This window comes from Macrobrachium rosenbergii, chromosome 2 (assembly GCF_040412425.1).
Source record: "Macrobrachium rosenbergii isolate ZJJX-2024 chromosome 2, ASM4041242v1, whole genome shotgun sequence".
NCBI classification, from domain to species: Eukaryota; Metazoa; Arthropoda; class Malacostraca; order Decapoda; family Palaemonidae; genus Macrobrachium; species Macrobrachium rosenbergii.
Window position 1 is genome coordinate 84980779 of NC_089742.1, and position 17500 is coordinate 84998278.

The window sequence follows — 17500 nt, forward strand, 5'->3', positions numbered from 1 at the left end:
ATTTTCCTGTGTTGCAAATAGGTGGTCATCGGGCTAAATAGGGAAGGCCTCTTCGTAAAGGGCATACTAGTGTATTGTATAGTGAGATGAGAGACGTTGTAACAGCCATTACATGGGAGCTTTTGCTTCCAAGCCTTCGGAAGAGAGGGATATCGAAGGTGTGGATGCGAACTTAAAGAGGATAGAGAGAGGGTTTGGGAATAGAGAGAGAGAGAGAGAGAGAGAGAGAGAGAGAGAGAGAGAGAGAGAGAGAGAGAGAGAAATGCGCAGTTCAGAAGAAGGGGAGGGGAGTGGTAAAGGAAGAGCAAATGTTTTTGAAAAAGGGTTAGAGCAGGGGAGGAGGAGAGAGATGGAGAGAGAGATAGGTAGAGAGAAATAGCCTGCGTATATTGTAATGCAGAGCAATTAACAGCTTGCATACTTATGAATACTTAGTAAATAAGAGTTTTTGTGAAACGCACAAAAACGAGTAGAACAAGAACAAAGACTCACTAGTGACCCAGCAGCGCTTAGACCCGAGACGACGACAGCAGTGACGGAGGGGCCTGCATAACACAATCTCCCCCGCGAGTGTCTACCCCGTTATTGCCATACGGGGAAGCACATCCCGACGACTGAAACGAAATGCTTGGTGCTTGGTCCTCTCCAAGTGTTGACTTTCTTAGGACAACTGATTTACGGAAATGTTGAGAACGATTCCTGCTTTATTCATAGCGATTTTCAGTGCTTTTGCTCATTGTGGTCCTTTTCGTCCTTTGAGATTTTCAGGTCGCTAACCGTAACAACTGATAAGCTTTAATAAACCATTGATAATAATTCCTGACACTTTTTTTTTTTGCATAAATCACTTATACAGTAACAGACAGCTTTTCATAAATCACTAGTAGCAACATTTGATATTTTTTATCATAAATTAACTTCGCTTAGAGGTGTTTATTTTTAATTAACAGATTTAATATTAGTTGTTGTAGTAACAAATGCATATTAAATGGTTATTACATTTTAGTCAATGAAGTATAGTAAGAACTGATAAAATGGAGCTCAAATCGAGAAAACCACATGCTTATATTTGCATACATAGTATTGCGGCCTAGTGGAGTGGATGTCATTTTCATTATTATAATGTATGATGATACATATATGTGTACATATATATAATATAATATAATATATATATATATATATATATATATATATATATATATATATATATATATATATATATATATATATATATATATATATATATATATATATATATATACATATATAAATCATTCTTGAATAATTCGCCCAATGGCTCAAAAAAATAACATTAAAATCATTATAAACAGTCATTAATTCTCGGTCTTGAGTAACACGTACAGTGGAAGCATCTGTCCTTAGATGAAACTATAATGGTACTGCCTTGTAATTTCATGCTGGAGAGTTCATGGTCTCGAGAGACATCTATTATTAACAATGGCTATGAGAAAACCTGACTCTCTCTCTCTCTCTCTCTCTCTCTCTCTCTCTCTCTCTCTCTCTCTCTCTCTCTCTCTCAGCACACACGCACATTCAATAGAAACAGGCCCAAATGACCTATTTCCTGCTTATTTTTACGAATGATTGATATCTGACAAGAAAGGTAATGTGTTCCTCATTGCACAAATCTTCCTTTTCCTGTCCTTCGCCCAGAAAATGAAATGCTCCTCCTCCAAGGCCTTCAGCCAGGTCTTGTGGTTGATTCATGTGACACAAAGATAGAAAAGTGTAAACTCGACCACCCATTATGAGTAAATAAACGGAAACCGGTCGTTTGCACATCATCTTTGCTCTTTGAACGTCGGACGGGCCTTGTTTTCCCGTGTTTTCTTTCGGCCTGATAGAGATAAAAGGGGGATAGAAAAACGACGAATGAGTCTTGATCTACTGCGTTGACCTGTTATCCTGTGATTCAAATACAGGCTGGCAATAAGTAAGTTCCTTGTCATTTGGAAACCCTAGAGCTCTAGATTCCAACATCACCAGGATACGGGAAATGCATAATGTTCGAATCCTTACCTTCGTTGCCTTCCATTCGTTAAAAAAATATTAAGTGTTATAATCCGTTATCACGGGTTTTAAGAGATAATCGCAAACTGAGATCACTTAAATTCAGATGTTTATTGTTAGAATATTCGGGAGATAGTTAGCTAGAAGTATCCGTGATCACTGGCATTAGGGAGATGGTGTTAAAGTATTCCGGTGATGTTTGATGTTAAAATATTAGGGAGAGGTTAGTAGTAAATTCCGTGATAACAGTAATTAAGTTGATGTTCTAGCGTTAAATTCTACCTCAGGAATATTCGTTGACTGTAAACTGTAGAATCATGTATCACTGACATTAGAATCCATTATCGTCCGTATTCAAGATATATATAGAGTCATAATATATCTTCAGATGTATTCAAGGTATGTATAAACTAATTTTTAACAGTATTCCGGGCATAAGGTGTTTGATTCTTCTGTCCACAGAAATTGTAAAAATAAGCCATAGGAATCTTTTGTTTCTGACCGGTTATGGCATGTGTTTGAAGTTTTTACAAATGTGGCCAAATAAACACTTAGCTGCGTCTGCCTATTATTTTACTTCTTAGAAGGTAATATAGGATAAAAAATCCTGAATGTAAGATATAATGCACAGTAATAATTATCATCGTGACCAAAAAGTTATCGATCCCTTATTCAGCAGCCAAAGGTCCATCTAAATGAGGCATCGTAGTTGGCTAGAAATCCGTCCTCAATGAGTTTCGTCAATGCTGATAAACACATTCAGGATTGAAAAATACTGTAAGGTGTATGATAAGTGATATTTTCAAAGGTTGCCTACAGTAACGTTTCTGTTTCGTTATCTATGAAAAAATATTAATCTTGGCTGACATCCGGGACAGTAGCTCTAGATGCATGGCTTCCGATAAGGAAACGCAAATGGTGCTTCTTTGTATCGCGATTAATGTTTACCTGGTTTGGCATGGAAATAATGATTTGATTTGGTAGAGAACTATGTCCAATTTATGGCTGTCAACAGAAAAACGTTTCCGTGGCAGTTCCAAGTGCGCCAAGAGGGAGATATTCATTGCTTGCGCAAGTGAACGTTAGGTCAGCTTTCGCTATGACCCCAACAAGATTTTTCATCAATAGTTCCCGAAGAAGAATCACAATTTTCGTTACTAGTTTTTAAGAAAAATCAGCCGGGCCCTTGCATTTCGTCGAAATAGTGAAGGGATGGAATAGCGTGTTGTGAAAACTGAATGAGAATTTTAGAATATTGTAAGTTCTGTGGGTTATAGCTTCGACGAAGTTCATGTTACAGGCACTATCATCGCATACTATTTTTTGGCGGTGTGCAAGTGCGCAAATGGAAAATAAAATTGAAATGCTCAAAATGCCAAGAAATATTCCATGAACGTCCGAAGTTTTGAAATTCATCTTATACTCGGAAATTAATATACTTATTTTTAGAGAAAGATGCGAAGTCATTATTATATGGGTATGGAATTATTCCATGAACTCCGAACTTTTGAAATTCATCAGATATCTGTAGAAGAATGCACTCATTTCTAAAGAAAGGACCCATATAAATTAGGGTAGGGCTTCCTAACCATGAAAAGGGGGGGAATTCTGCCGTAAATGTATTGGAGTAATGGAACGTTATAAAAGGTCGTTTGATGTATTCCCTCGATATTTGACACATGGCTGAATTCTGTGCAGATATTAGGCACAGTTCATGTCTCGTATAACAGGCGATGGATATTCACGGATAACCGAGGTAGGAAGCTGAGAGAAGTTAAAGATGATGTTTACGCCTGCAACTCATCGCGCAATAAGAACCGATTTCACCCATTCTCTCTCTCTCTCTCTCTCTCTCTCTCTCTCTCTCTCTCTCATAACTCCGGACATTGTAAAAAGCAGACGAATTACACTGAAACATTTTTGCCAAACATTTGAAAGAGAGGCCAGCTTAAAAATATGAAATATAAAAATGTGTCTACGATATAACACCATTTGCAGATTTCGACGTTCGTCTGTCCCCCCAACAAAAAGAATAAGAGTAAAAATAGCTAGGAAAGCTACTACAGTATTAACAGACATATTCGAAAGCTGGAAATATTGAACTCCCACGCCCGCATCTCCTTCTGTAATAATAGCCACTGACCAAACACTTTATCCATATTTGTCACCGCTATCGGTCACCATTGCCTTACAGATATAGAACGAAGCGCCTTGCAATGGCTATCACTTTCCATCTTCTTTTCCAATTGGCGAAATGTTAAAACAGAGAGAGATGGATAGTTTGTAGTTTGAGAGAGAGAGAGAGAGAGAGCGCTTTCGTTTCTGCGTGTGAAAGAGAAAAAGCGCAGGCAAAAAGGACACATGCCATGATGTGATGTGATGAAATCAGTCGGTTAGGAGTCAATAAAATGCTAAGAGGCAGGTAGAGCGTGTGTGTATTTACCGAGATATCGAGAAATATCTGCGAGATCTAATGTTTGTCTCGAAGTTCAGTTGCAAACACTAGCCATTTAAAGGGGTGGGGAGGGAAAAACTGCCAAAGACAACGTGGAGAAAAGCGTCCGTGTTTGGCAATCTTTCTAATTGGAAACTGACACAGAAGAGTTAAGTTTATGTGTATTTGCTTCTTTCCGTTGTCACAGCATAAACGTAACCAGTGATTGATTTTTATGAAAACATTTTCTTTTTGGATATTCATGCTACAGTGCTGCGTTCTAAATCTGCACTAAATTGTGCATTTTCACAGACATACTGATTATTATTATTATTATTATTATTATTATTATTATTATTATTATTATTATTATTATTTATCTCAAGTCATTGAGATTGTTACTGTGCTGGTCTTATTATTATAGTATCTGTCACAGTCTTTACTCACTTTATCCTCATGTATGACGATTATACCAAAGAGAGTCGAGATGGCAAATCCCGACAAAAGAGTCGTTACATAATGTCTCAGAATTTGGTCCAAGGTCACTAGGAACCTATACCATGCAAAGAAAGAAATCTTTAGCAAGGTTAAGATTATACATCATGGTTCCATATCAAATTCCGCTGATCTTGGTGTCTCTCCGTTTCGGTTCTAATGATATTTAAGGTTTTAACCAGTTAGGTTGTGACTGGTTTTTGTTTGACCATAAACATACAGCTGTTATAGTCCGTTGCAGCCTAAACTATAAATTTCGGAATGTTGACAGGAGTTCCAGTTATATTAAATTCGAAAAGTTCCTCTCATATCTCAGTTTTTTTTATCAATTTAACAACAGAATTAGGCCTCAGTGTCCACTCAGTTTTTCAAATTGCTGTTTATATATATATATATATATATATATATATATATATATATATATATATATATATATATATATATATATATATATATATATATATATATATATATATATATATATATATATATACATATATATATATATATATATATATTGAATGTAACTCTCATATACATTTTATATATATACAGCATGCATTACCGATCATATATATATATATATATATATATATATATATATGTCATTGAATGTAACTCTCCATTTTTCTCAGCTCTCCGATCATCTTTCTCTCTCTCTCTCTCTCTCTCTCTCTGGCTTCGTTGCTTGATTGTAGAGCGTCTAGCTTGCAGATGAAAGACATTCATTCGCCTGAACTGGTCGAGTAGGGACACACGGCCACGATCCGTAAATTCATTACGCTTCTATTGGCCTAAGCAGTGAATAATGTGTCTAGTTGCTAGTCAACTGTTGTTGGTCGCATCTAAGGCGATTAGAAAGAGAAAAGGATAAAACACTTGACATCAGTGTTCAGCATTCCTGCAAAAATGTATATCATTAAAATGCGAGTAGAACTATTCATAAGATCTCTCTCTCTCTCTCTCTCTCTCTCTCTCTCTCTCTCTCTCTCTCTCTCTATATATATATATATATATATATATATATATATATATATATATATATATATATATATATATATATATATATATATATGAAGTATTTGTATGTCTTCAAGAATACTGTAGGTTTTGTGCATTGGTTAGCTTGTTAAAAATGTATTTGTGTATATAAAAGGATAGTGTTAATTCAAGTAGTTGTGGAAGATATTCAAACTAAAAGCGGCGGCTGATGGAAAAGTAAGGAATTACACTACATTTCAGTCGTGGGTGGTATTATATCAAGCAACTTTAAAAAATAGCTTGTTCCATTTGAGCCATCTTCCTTGCTTTGTACGTAGCACATTTATCTTGTAGTTGCTACTTATAAACAACTTCCCATATTGCGGATTAATCCATTCTCATAAACTTGTTCGCGAGTTCTGCAAAGTAATGATGTCGCAATGCCGTGGATGTTGATGGCAAAGGGAATTTTATTCCTTCCCCTTGTTTTAATCTGCGCTGTGGGAAGCGCCAAGATCGACTCCTCTCGCATTTAATCTCGTCGTTCTGTCTCATTATTTTGAATCTGAGACGAATAAAGAAATTTCGTGTCCGGCCAACAATCCCGTCCCCTCTTTATGTCGCGGATGCTGCGCTTCATTCAGAGGCTGGACCTACAGAATGCTGCTTTTATTTTTCACTGGCGGGTTAATTATGCTGCGCTTTGGATTAATACTGAGCAACATTTATCTGCTTCTGCGTGAGGGAAAAAAACTTATTTTTTAACTGCCACCGAGTAATTGTTCTTCTTATTTTCAAACTACGTGAAGTCCCCGGTTTTGATCCTACGTTAAGCTTCCGTCATCTAAATCACAGACTTCGCTTTCTTTCATTTTTACTTTTAAATTTAAATTTCCATTGCCCGCTGGGGATTTTCCAAAAATTTTTTCTATAATTCTTTTTTTTTTTCTCACTTATCTTTGCCATTTTTTTCCTTAATGTATATCCTATGAGGTACACCGTTAATAGAAATGTACCCTTTATCAGGTAAATACCCACAATGAAACTGCTGATGCCTCGGGTGTTGATTAAACTCAGAATTTCCATATATGGATTTTGCGTATACATTAAGCCTAACACATACACACACACGTATATATATGAATATATATATATATATATATATATATATATATATATATACATACACATGTATACATATGTATATACACACACACACACATATATATATATATATATATATATATATATATATATATATATATATACACACACACATATATATATATATATATATATATATATATATATATATATATATATATATATATATATATATAGACATATAGACAGACAGACAGACAGATATACAGACAGACAGACAGACAGACAGACAGACAGACAGACAGACAGACAGAGGACGTTGAAAAATAAACGCAAAGGTCGTGTTTGTTGGCTGTCAAGTCATAATCAGGTTGTAACGACTGGATAATACTGCAAGTATGGCCAGCTTCCTTGCACTAAGAACATGCCATGAAAGAGACCTTCTTATGGTTGAGTGGGTTTATAGAGAGAGAGAGAGAGATTCACTTACCTTAGGAGTTATTATCATATTTGACGTTGGACCTATGGAGCCGAGGACTCAAGGAATAACCTTCGCAAACATGCCGAGTGGTTATAAGACCTTGTTAAACAGTGACATCTGCGGACCATATTAAATGGCCTTTGTTTCCACGTCTAAGCGATGTGTCCGTCATTTTTGTGAGTTAAACTGGCGAATGAGTGATATATGCACCCTCGCCAAGGCATTAGGAGCATCCCTTGATACAAAATTATGTAGTTTATATTCATGGCAAAGCTGTTGCCAATTAATCAAGCGTTGGTTTAAGTCTTGTTTAGTAGGAGAAACTTCTGATAATCCCGCTGCATTAGATAAGTTAGTATCATGATTTATGAGGATTCTTGGTGGATGGAGAGAGAGAGAGAGAGAGAGAGAGAGAGAGAGAGAGAGAGAGAGAGAGAGAGAATAATGATCAGTGTCATGTTTGCTTTGTTCACGTAAAAGCCGACGGGACTGGCAGCCGTATACCCTCGTATAGCCCGGCCTGAAGTAAAGGGAGAATGAAGGGAGAGGAATGAGAAGAATTCCGCCTTCTGAACTCCATTTGTCTTGTTTTATTTGTTTCCTTTGCTTCGGTCATGATAAGAGCATCCAGAAATAGCATCGTTGGCGAAGCAGATGGAGAAGCTGGTGAGATGGAAGGTAAATTGCAGGGGATGGGGGGGTGGGGGCGAATAAAAGAGCCTGAAGAAATCTGTAGAGCAGAGAAACACGGGAGACGTAGCTGTATATAAAAGGCTAATGCCGGGCATTAGCATGCGCTATTTCCTTGAAAAGATGCGAATAAACTAACATTATTTACAGGGAAGAATTTTATGGAGAAGAGGCACTAAAAGGTAATGTATGGGAGAACTAAGGAAGCCATATATGGCCTGGGCCACTTTTTGAGATCAGCATTTTCTCATGTTTCTTTGGAAAGATATCGTTCTGCTTTTTATTATGTTTCTTGGCCGGAGTGAAGCCGCGGGTATGCCTTTGGAAATGGGTATGATTTTGTGTAGATTTACGCTGCCGAGTATACTTTGGGTATTATTTGGTTGTAGGGATGTTATACGTGATTAATAAGTCGTTTTGAGTATTGCGCGACTTAGGTTGTTGTTGGGCTGAGTGCCACACAGTGCCACATGATGCCACACAGGAAAGTGGGAGAGCAAAGTGGGGTTAGAGAGAGAGAGAGAGAGAGAGATGGGTTGGAGGGAGGAAAATGAGAGGTGGGTGGATGGTAGGTAATGGTGGCGGTGGTGGTGGTGGTGGTGGTGAGTTGGAGTTCCCTGCAGGTTCCCCGAGTGCCACGCTGGGTTGTGTGTGTGGGCCACAGTCGTGTGCGCGGTGCCAACCCTCCCGCACGGGTTCAACCATTGGCACTCCTCCTCCTCCTCCTCTTCTTCTTCTACCTCGGTCGGGATCACTGTGGTCTCTGGCGGTGGCGGTAGGTGGTGGTGTGTGCCTCCTCCTCCTCCCCCTCCTCCTCTCCACACCTGCTACTGCCCACTGACCTGAACTTGGTGAAGAAGAAGAAGAAGAAGTTGCTGGTTGGTTTTCGGAGTGAGAAAGAGTGAGAAATTCGGGAAAAAGAGACTAGAGTTAACTTACGAAAGTGGATCTTCCCTCCCATGAATTCGGTGGACTAAGGTGCGCTCGGATGGACAATTGATGTTAAAGTTCTCGGTGCCTGGAGGAGATCCCCTCTGTCAGTGACAGATTCATGATCATAACTGTTCTTGTTCGAATAGGAAATTGCGTTTTGTGGGTAAAGGAAAGGCCAGACACTATCGCGGTTCAAAGTCATTTCGAAAGGGAGCTGAAAGCAACGGAAAAGGCTCAAATAGTATTTCGCCGAGACGTTTTTGAATGGCGGTTGTCTGCGGAATAAAGGATGTTTTAATCTGAACTAGAGGGAAAGAAAAAATATCTGTAGTGGGGGAGTACCTGCATATTATGTAAATTTTAAGACGCGTAAAAGTTATAATTCTTGAGGAAGAGGTGAAAATTACACTTGATTACGATTAGGCATGACAGAAAGCAGAGGAACCATTTTGATTTTGATTTTGTAGATCAGCCCGGAAGTCTCAGTTTTTTCTGGACGATTTAGTCCCGTTCACTTCTAGATCATTTTGATTTTTGATAAATGTGCCTCTTAACTGTGCCCTACCTTCCTTGCTGTCACCAAAAACCAACAAATTAGGAACCGAACGCTTCGCCGAAAGTGTCTCTAAGTGTACTTTTTTGACCTGTGATCTTCCTGTGATAAAACATAAGAGAAATGACAAAGTCTACTTACGGGGTCCACGTCTAAAAATAGCAGACACCTTCGATCAGGGTGTCTACGAAGCCATCCCTCTCAGGACCTTTGCTTGCTGCTTTTGTATATAAGAAAAATAATTGCCACTCGAACTCCGATCTGTGATGACTCTCGATACGTCAGTTGCCAGCTAACTTAACGACAGCTGTCAAACCTCCGGCGAACATCTGTCAGACACCTGGCCTGACCCGTCGTCAGCTGGATTTGCCCCAATTCCAATAAACTGATTTCCAACTAAGTAGTCTCAACTGTGCCCACTGTGATACGTATCAATTCTGGAAGTGTCTGGGAAAGAAGGTGACTCTGATTTCCCAGGACGAGAAAAACAGCCCTGGAAAACGATAAAAAGATTTTGAAGCAAGCAAATCAACTTCAAGCAATAAAAATAATTTTACACAAGCATATTAGTTTAAAGTGAAGAAATAACTGGAAATATTTCTTTGCTTCTCTACACTGATTTTTATATCATTCAGGCATTGTGGTGTAAAAAGAATTATCTCCAAGAAATAGAGGAAAAATTATTTTAAATTTCTGAAGCGTGTAATAAGTGATCGTCGTCTTCTTAAAAAAAAAAAGAAAGAAAATCACCACTTTACGGGCATTTTTTATAAAAAGAAAGGCAGACAAGATTAGTCATTAATAGAAGGCTAACCGAAAATCATGCGCTGCTACGTATCACTCATTGGCCCATTCTCAGGCTACTTCGGACTGAAAGTCTAAGGCTGGAAGTCAGTCAGTACAATTTTGAAGTTTCTTTACATTTATTTAAGTTTGCACCGACGAATTTGTGTCCAAAAAAGGAGTGTTTTTTATTTAGATTTTTTCTAACAATTTTAACATCAGAACACGAGGGTCCATTGAGGAGAGGGTAATATCGTGTGTTCTAAGATAATACAAGACCCTTAATATTTAGAATATACTATTACATCTAGATAATATTTAGTGACCTTAAACCGTAGATCTTCACAAGTACTAGAGCTGCCTATTAAATATTAAGAGACCTCGATTTTTGTGACAGAAAATCCTCGTACCTAGTGCACAAGACTCTGAAAGCGCTAATGTTTTGTTCAAACGACCCAGAGCCGTGGTTAGAGAGTCTCGGGAGATTTTTTTAGTGTTTTTTCTTTGCGGTCATACACACTCACTCTCTCCCTAGCTCACCTCTTCTCTCGGTAGTTGTAAAAGAAGAGAGAAAAAAAAAGGGAGAGAGGGTGTAAGAGAGAAGGGGATACAGAGGCTGGAAGCGCCTCACCACCACCTCTTCTCCTGCTATTTCTCCTCACCAAGTTTTATGTGATCACTGCCAGCCGCTCAAACACATGCTGGGGTTGATGGTTCGAGGTGACCCTGGTTTGATTATCGTTTGAAGATTGTCTAAAAGGGTAAATATGAGCCGCGAGTTATAGAGGCTTGGATATTTTTAAGTGATAATGACAATGAAGAGAAATTAAAAGGGTGTTCGGCCACGCTCAAATTCGAAAATATACTAGATTTTTAGCGTTCCATAGATGAAACAACTATTCTGAAAGAAAAATGCCTGTTCAGTATTTTACAAATTTTTTATATCTTAATATTGTTCCTTTTTACATTTTTCAACTTATTAATAACTAGTTCTTCATCAAGGTCTAAAGTAAAAATACTTAAAATATACCAATTGCATTTTTAGTGATATTGCTTCTCGTAAATTATTTTTTGAGTAATGGATTGAATTGCAAAATTTGTTATATTGTCTTTTTCATAATGTTCATGAATTTTTCTTTGTCAAAAATAAAAATAAGCAAGTAGATAATATTAAGTCATTTGATTGAGTCATTTTTAAATTCAGATGGTTAAGTTGCATCTCATCCGTATTGCAATTCATATCTTTCAGTTGTAATTTCCTCATCATTCGGTTATTATTTTCTCATTTGAAGTTGTCCAAAGAAAATCTTAAGGTTTTCCATCACAAAAAGACCTGAAAAGGTTAAGCTGAGCCCATTCTCTTCATGACCTTAGTTACGCTGATTTGATCAAGGAAATTCTATAGTTCTTATTTTTGTAACAAAATTATTCAGTTTGAAATATCATTTCCAACATCATCTTGTTCAAAAAGGTTTTTCCCTTAAGAATGTCATGGCACTTTAGTTAGGTGAATGAAAAGTTTAATAAAGTCAAAATATTTTTTAAGGATTTGCTGTAGTGTTTAATTGGCTGAATGTAAGAGTCCCTTTCCCCCTTATCCTCTTGTTAATAACACTGAATCCTGTAGTTAATTCTAATAATTCATTACAGATTGTCATCACCCTCCGTCCCCCAGCTATTCATATTGTTACAGATTAAACTCACAATCCATCATCTCCAAATATGTTCATCTTATTGTTGCGGAAATACGAGTATATATGTATATATATATATGGCTCAATGGTTTACGTCAACTGGAGTCGCTGAATAGGCTTTCGTCGCGGGTTCGTGTCCCCACGATTCCAATTCATTTATCACTTATATAAATTCCCCTTCGGCGACAATTCTCCAACGGAGATATACCGAGGTAGCGTGGATTTCGATATTAAGCGACATTTGTAGCTTCATGATTGTATAAAAATCACGGTGTGATAAAAATTTCATATATATATATATATATATATATATATATATATATATATATATATATATATATATATATATATATATATATATATATATATATATATATATATATATATATATATATATATATATATATATATATATATATATATATATATATATATATTATATATATATATATATATATATATATATATATATATATATATATATATATATATATATATATATATATATATATATATATACTGTATATATGTATGTGTAACAACTTGTAAACTTTATATGTACCCATATATAGGCACGCATATAAGCATCATGGGTAAAGTAAGTGAATCTTTATTAATAATATCTCGTATATTCATGCTGTATATTTATGAACGCAAACGTGGACGTTTGATGTATGACACATCTTTCCACTGCAGCAATTAGTTTTTTCATGGTTTGGTAATAATATAAATTAACCGCCAATTACCGTTATTTTTTATCAATAGCAAATTACCTATGTATATGGTTTCATCAAAACCGAAGTCATACTTTTTATAAATGTAGGGAGATGACTCATTTTGCATTGACGTCACCTCCTGGCATAAATGCCATATCTCACAAAGTCAGATCTGTTGTGCGGTATTTCTCAAATTCAAGTTTATTCGTTTGATCACGTTGCGTGAAACGGCCAATCAAATTTCGCTAGTCAAGTATCTCATTTGATTAACCTTAAATCACCAGATTTCTCTCTCTCTCTCTCTCTCCTCTCTCTCTCTCTCTCTCTCTCTCTCTCTCTGTCAAATCATGTCATTCATTCCGTGCGAAGCGTGAATCTGTCGCCCTCTTAAGAATATTATGACAGGCGATGTCGTACACGTTTGATGTCTGTTTGTTTAATCTTTCTAGACTGCCAAAATCATATAAAATCCTTGGTAACATTCACTCTCTCTCTCTCTCTCTCTCTCTCTCTCTCTCTCTCTCTCTCTCGTTCGTTTTTTAACTGTAAATTCAAGCCGTACGTCCAGTTTTTGTCGTTGCTTCGTCTTGTGTGTGAAAGATTTCAGAAATAGTGAAGGCGAACGAAAGCCGAATGGAGAGGAAAATCGAGGGGCACAGAAGCACAAGGGTAGAGCGTAGGGAAAGAGAAATCAAGATAGCTGTAAAAGTCTTTTATGGTTGTGCTCGAGGTGTATTTCTGTTTCTTTCTATTTCCCTTCTTCCTCGGTGAGAGTCAACTGAAACCGGAAACCGCAAAAATAAAATAAATAAAAAATGCCGCACAAATGTAGATAACGCAAGGGAGTGCGTAGGTAGATAGAAGTTGTCGTAGATAAGACGTCATGACTGTTATGGATTTTAATAATTTTTTATTTATGTTTTTAATATTATATTGCGATCTTAAGAGGTATAATTTCGCATTGAATAAGACTACTCAAGTCGAGATTTAAGACAACAGATCGTTGTTGATGACAGAGCTTAAAGCACCTTTTCCTACTGTTTTCACGCTGATTCCATGATTCATGTTGAGCATATTATTATTATTATTATTATTATTATTATTATTAATATTATTATTATTATTATTATTATTCCTAAAAAATGACGCTAATATGAGGGTGGACCCAGACGAAAGTCCCGACCGTATGTAATGTTACTTATCACATCTTCATTCTGCATATATACAGCAGGACCAGTAAAAAGAGACGCTCGCCCGGGTTTTGATAACGGCAGGTAACGACGTGGTATAAGCAAAATGTATAGCGGTACATACTGAGGTTTTTTATTTTTATGATTATTATTCTTCCACATTTCGTCAGACTGAGTGTGTGTGCTTGTGGATCTTGTTGGATTTACAAATAATTCGCCAGCATCAAAATAAAGAGTATTTCTATTTCAGTGAACGACTTTCACCAATAATTTCACCCGCTTACCATTAAGACCCCATTCAATTAAGCCGCCTTTGCATCTGAACGTAAGCTGAAGGGCTAACTCGAAAAACCTAACGAAAGGATTGCGTTAGGATAATGATGTACACAATGTAGTGCCTTCACCCTCATTATTGTAGTTCCTTTTGTTGTTGGAAATCCTCAGAGCTATTTACGTCGAAGCACCTTCTCTTTTCGGAAAGCGAGCCTTTTAAAACCGTACCTCTGCTTCGATCGGGAGAGAGATACCATTGCTTTGTGGCTCTCTCTCTCTCTCTCTCTCTCTCTCTCTCTCTCTCTCTCTCTCTCTCTCTCTCTGTATTGTCAAAAGCTTACTGCCATTGGATTTACATGGTTAAGAGCTCTCGACTGACCACGGAAGTAGGTCTGTTTAGCCGATGGACACAGTTCTTTTAGGTCACTGGATTGAGAAGGACCGAAAAAAGAAAGTTACAGAATTTCCGATATATATATATATATATATATATATATATATATATATATATATATATATATATATATATATTTATATGAGTTGTTTTTCTTTTATATCTCTTGACAAAATTTATTTTCTTCGCCAAGAGCTTGTAAGTGTATGAATAACTGATGTTCCAAGAACTTCAAGCGTTGAAATTTATTTTGTTAGTGGAAAACCGCCGATGTAAGCAATGAAAATAATTACTCTTAGTATAGTAGTGCCAGTATTATTAATAAATGAGAAAATCAGTAAAAATGGGAGTTGTTTCTTCTTCTTCTTCTTCTTCTTCTTCTTCTTCTTCTTCTTCTTCTTCTTCTTTTTATTATTATTATTATTAGCACAGCAGTAGTAGTAGGTAGTAGTAGTAGTAATAGTAGCAGGATAATAAATGTAGTATTAAAGGAAAACCTTAAATATAAAATTTGTGTTCTTCATCATCCGTTTCTTTTTCTTATGCTTACCATTAATCGTAGCAGTGCCAATATCAAGAGTGAACAACCCGTTGTGTACCCATTTTATTTCCTGCTCTTATAGATATTTTTCCTTACCTTATTCTGATAAAAAAAAATTGCAATTACGTCCTTGTTATTACCACAGCGTAGAGACTTGGCGGTTTCTGCTAATTAAAATTACTTTCCAAAATTGGGATTATTATGAAGATCATTGCAATAAAGCTGATATTATGCAAGAGCATAATTTTCTTTTTTTTTCAGACTATAATAATGATAATAATGGTCCCCTGTGCTAGTCCATGAAAACTTAAGAATTTTGCATTATTATAATAAAATTCACCTCAAAAACTACACAAGAAGCGTTTTTATCTCCTTCATGTGTCAAAACTGGATTGGTTTTTGTATACCATTATTATTATTATTATTATTATTATTATTATTATTATTATTATTATTATTATTATTATTATTATTATTATTTACCAGATAGACGTCAGGAAAAAGAAAAAGGAGAAATACCACCTGGGAAATCTACGGATGTACGTCCCATGTTTCAGTAACCTTCTGTAATTGTTAAATAAAGAATTTCAGCTATAAGAAATATGAACATTGGTCAATTATTGACCAAATTTGATGTGCATGGAAAGCGACTTATAAGAAGAATTGAGAAAACTCAGTATAAAATCAATTTGCATAATGCAGCCATTTTCTTCAACAGTTATTATTATTATTATTATTATTATTATTATTATTATTATTATTATTATTATTATTATTATTATTATTATTATTATTGATAAGGAAAACACTCGAGCTATGAAACTTATTCCTGTAATTTTGAATGCAAGTTCAATCGACGGAAAATAAAACGTCACTGATTTTCCAATTACGAATTTGCTTGGGAGAAGCATTCATAGATCTTGGAAGTTGAAAGGACAAAGATTTCTTGATGCGCGGAAGCCTTTTTTCAACCCTAAAATTCTAGTTAAGATTTTTTACCTTAGTTATTTTCAGTAATGAAATTAGTAATAATATTTAAAACTGTTGTAAAAATTACCGCATGATGAATTATAAGCGTACAGGACCTTCAACATCCTTGCTTTCAGCATACACTGCTAAAAAATGTTTGTGGGTGTAATGTTGTTTCAGTTATATTACCCTAATCATCATAAACATCATATCTGAAAGAAAAGCAAATAAGAAAGTTTCTCGGTATGAAAGATCCGTCTTCCTGTTTATATTCATAAGCCTGCCAGCTTTATCTTCCTTTCCATTTCTTTTCCAGCAAGAGTATCGGAAAGCACCTCCGATGAAAGCGATCTCATGTAAATAAATCCAGACAGTTCAGAACCCCAGGGGAGGTTCTGTTTACCCAGCCACCGAACCTCTTGGGTAATAGTTTGTATCAGATAGAGATAGGGAGGAACAGTAAGGGCTACAGTGAGTTCGGGGTCATCTTTTTCCCGAAAACCTTCTCATCTCTTCTCCTATCTCCCTGCGCTTCATCTAACCCCTCCATTACCCCTCCCCCAACACAGACACAACCCCCCCCCCTCGTTTTATCAAGGAATACAGCTTAGCTTAAACAGCTATTACAACCCCAAGAGATAGACGGCCAAGATAAGCCATTGCCTACCAGCTATCATTATACTTTCTCTCTCTCTCTCTCTCTCTCTCTCTCTCTCTCTCTCTCTCTCTCTCTCTCTCTCTCTCTCTCTCTCACAACTTACGGAGTGATGTTTAATGAAATATCTATTCGTGAATTTTGAGGAGTCGTATGTGGATGAAACACATCGAGGTCGCCCTCGTGGTTTGATTAACTTTTCATATTACTCTCTCTCTCTCCTCTCTCTCTCTCTCTCTCTCTCTCTCACAACTTAAGGAGTGATTTTTAATGAAACATCTATTGGTGAATTTTGAGGAGACGTATGTGGATGAAACACACCGAGGTCGCCCTCGTGGTTTGATTAACTTTTCATATTGCTCTCTCTCTCTCTCTCTCTCTCTCTCTCTCTCTCTCTCTCTCTCTCTCTCTCTCTCTCTCTCTCTCTCTCTCTCTCATTTTGATTATTCTAATTGATTAATAAGTATCAATTTATTTTTATGTACAGTATAGTGTATACCCATCTGTTGCTTTATTGCCTTGCATAAGCGGGAAATTATGATTCGTGAATCTATACCAAAATGTTCGCGCAAGTAACGCA

At 36.3% G+C, this 17500-nt stretch overlaps 1 protein-coding gene across 12 annotated transcripts in view; it reads left to right on the plus strand.

The window, feature by feature from the left end:
• Positions 1–17500, plus strand: part of LOC136848840 (mechanosensory protein 2-like) — a 704506-nt gene that overhangs the window by 338943 nt on the left and 348063 nt on the right. The window contains exon 1 of one of the 12 annotated variants that reach the window (XM_067121683.1): positions 8550–11249. The exons of 9 other annotated variants lie outside the window; for them this stretch is intronic. The gene's annotated coding sequence lies outside the window, so the exon portion shown is untranslated. Of the gene's footprint in view, positions 1–8549; positions 11250–17500 lie in introns of those variants that run through there. 2 more of the 12 variants (XM_067121688.1, XM_067121697.1) reach the window with 2 other exon arrangements.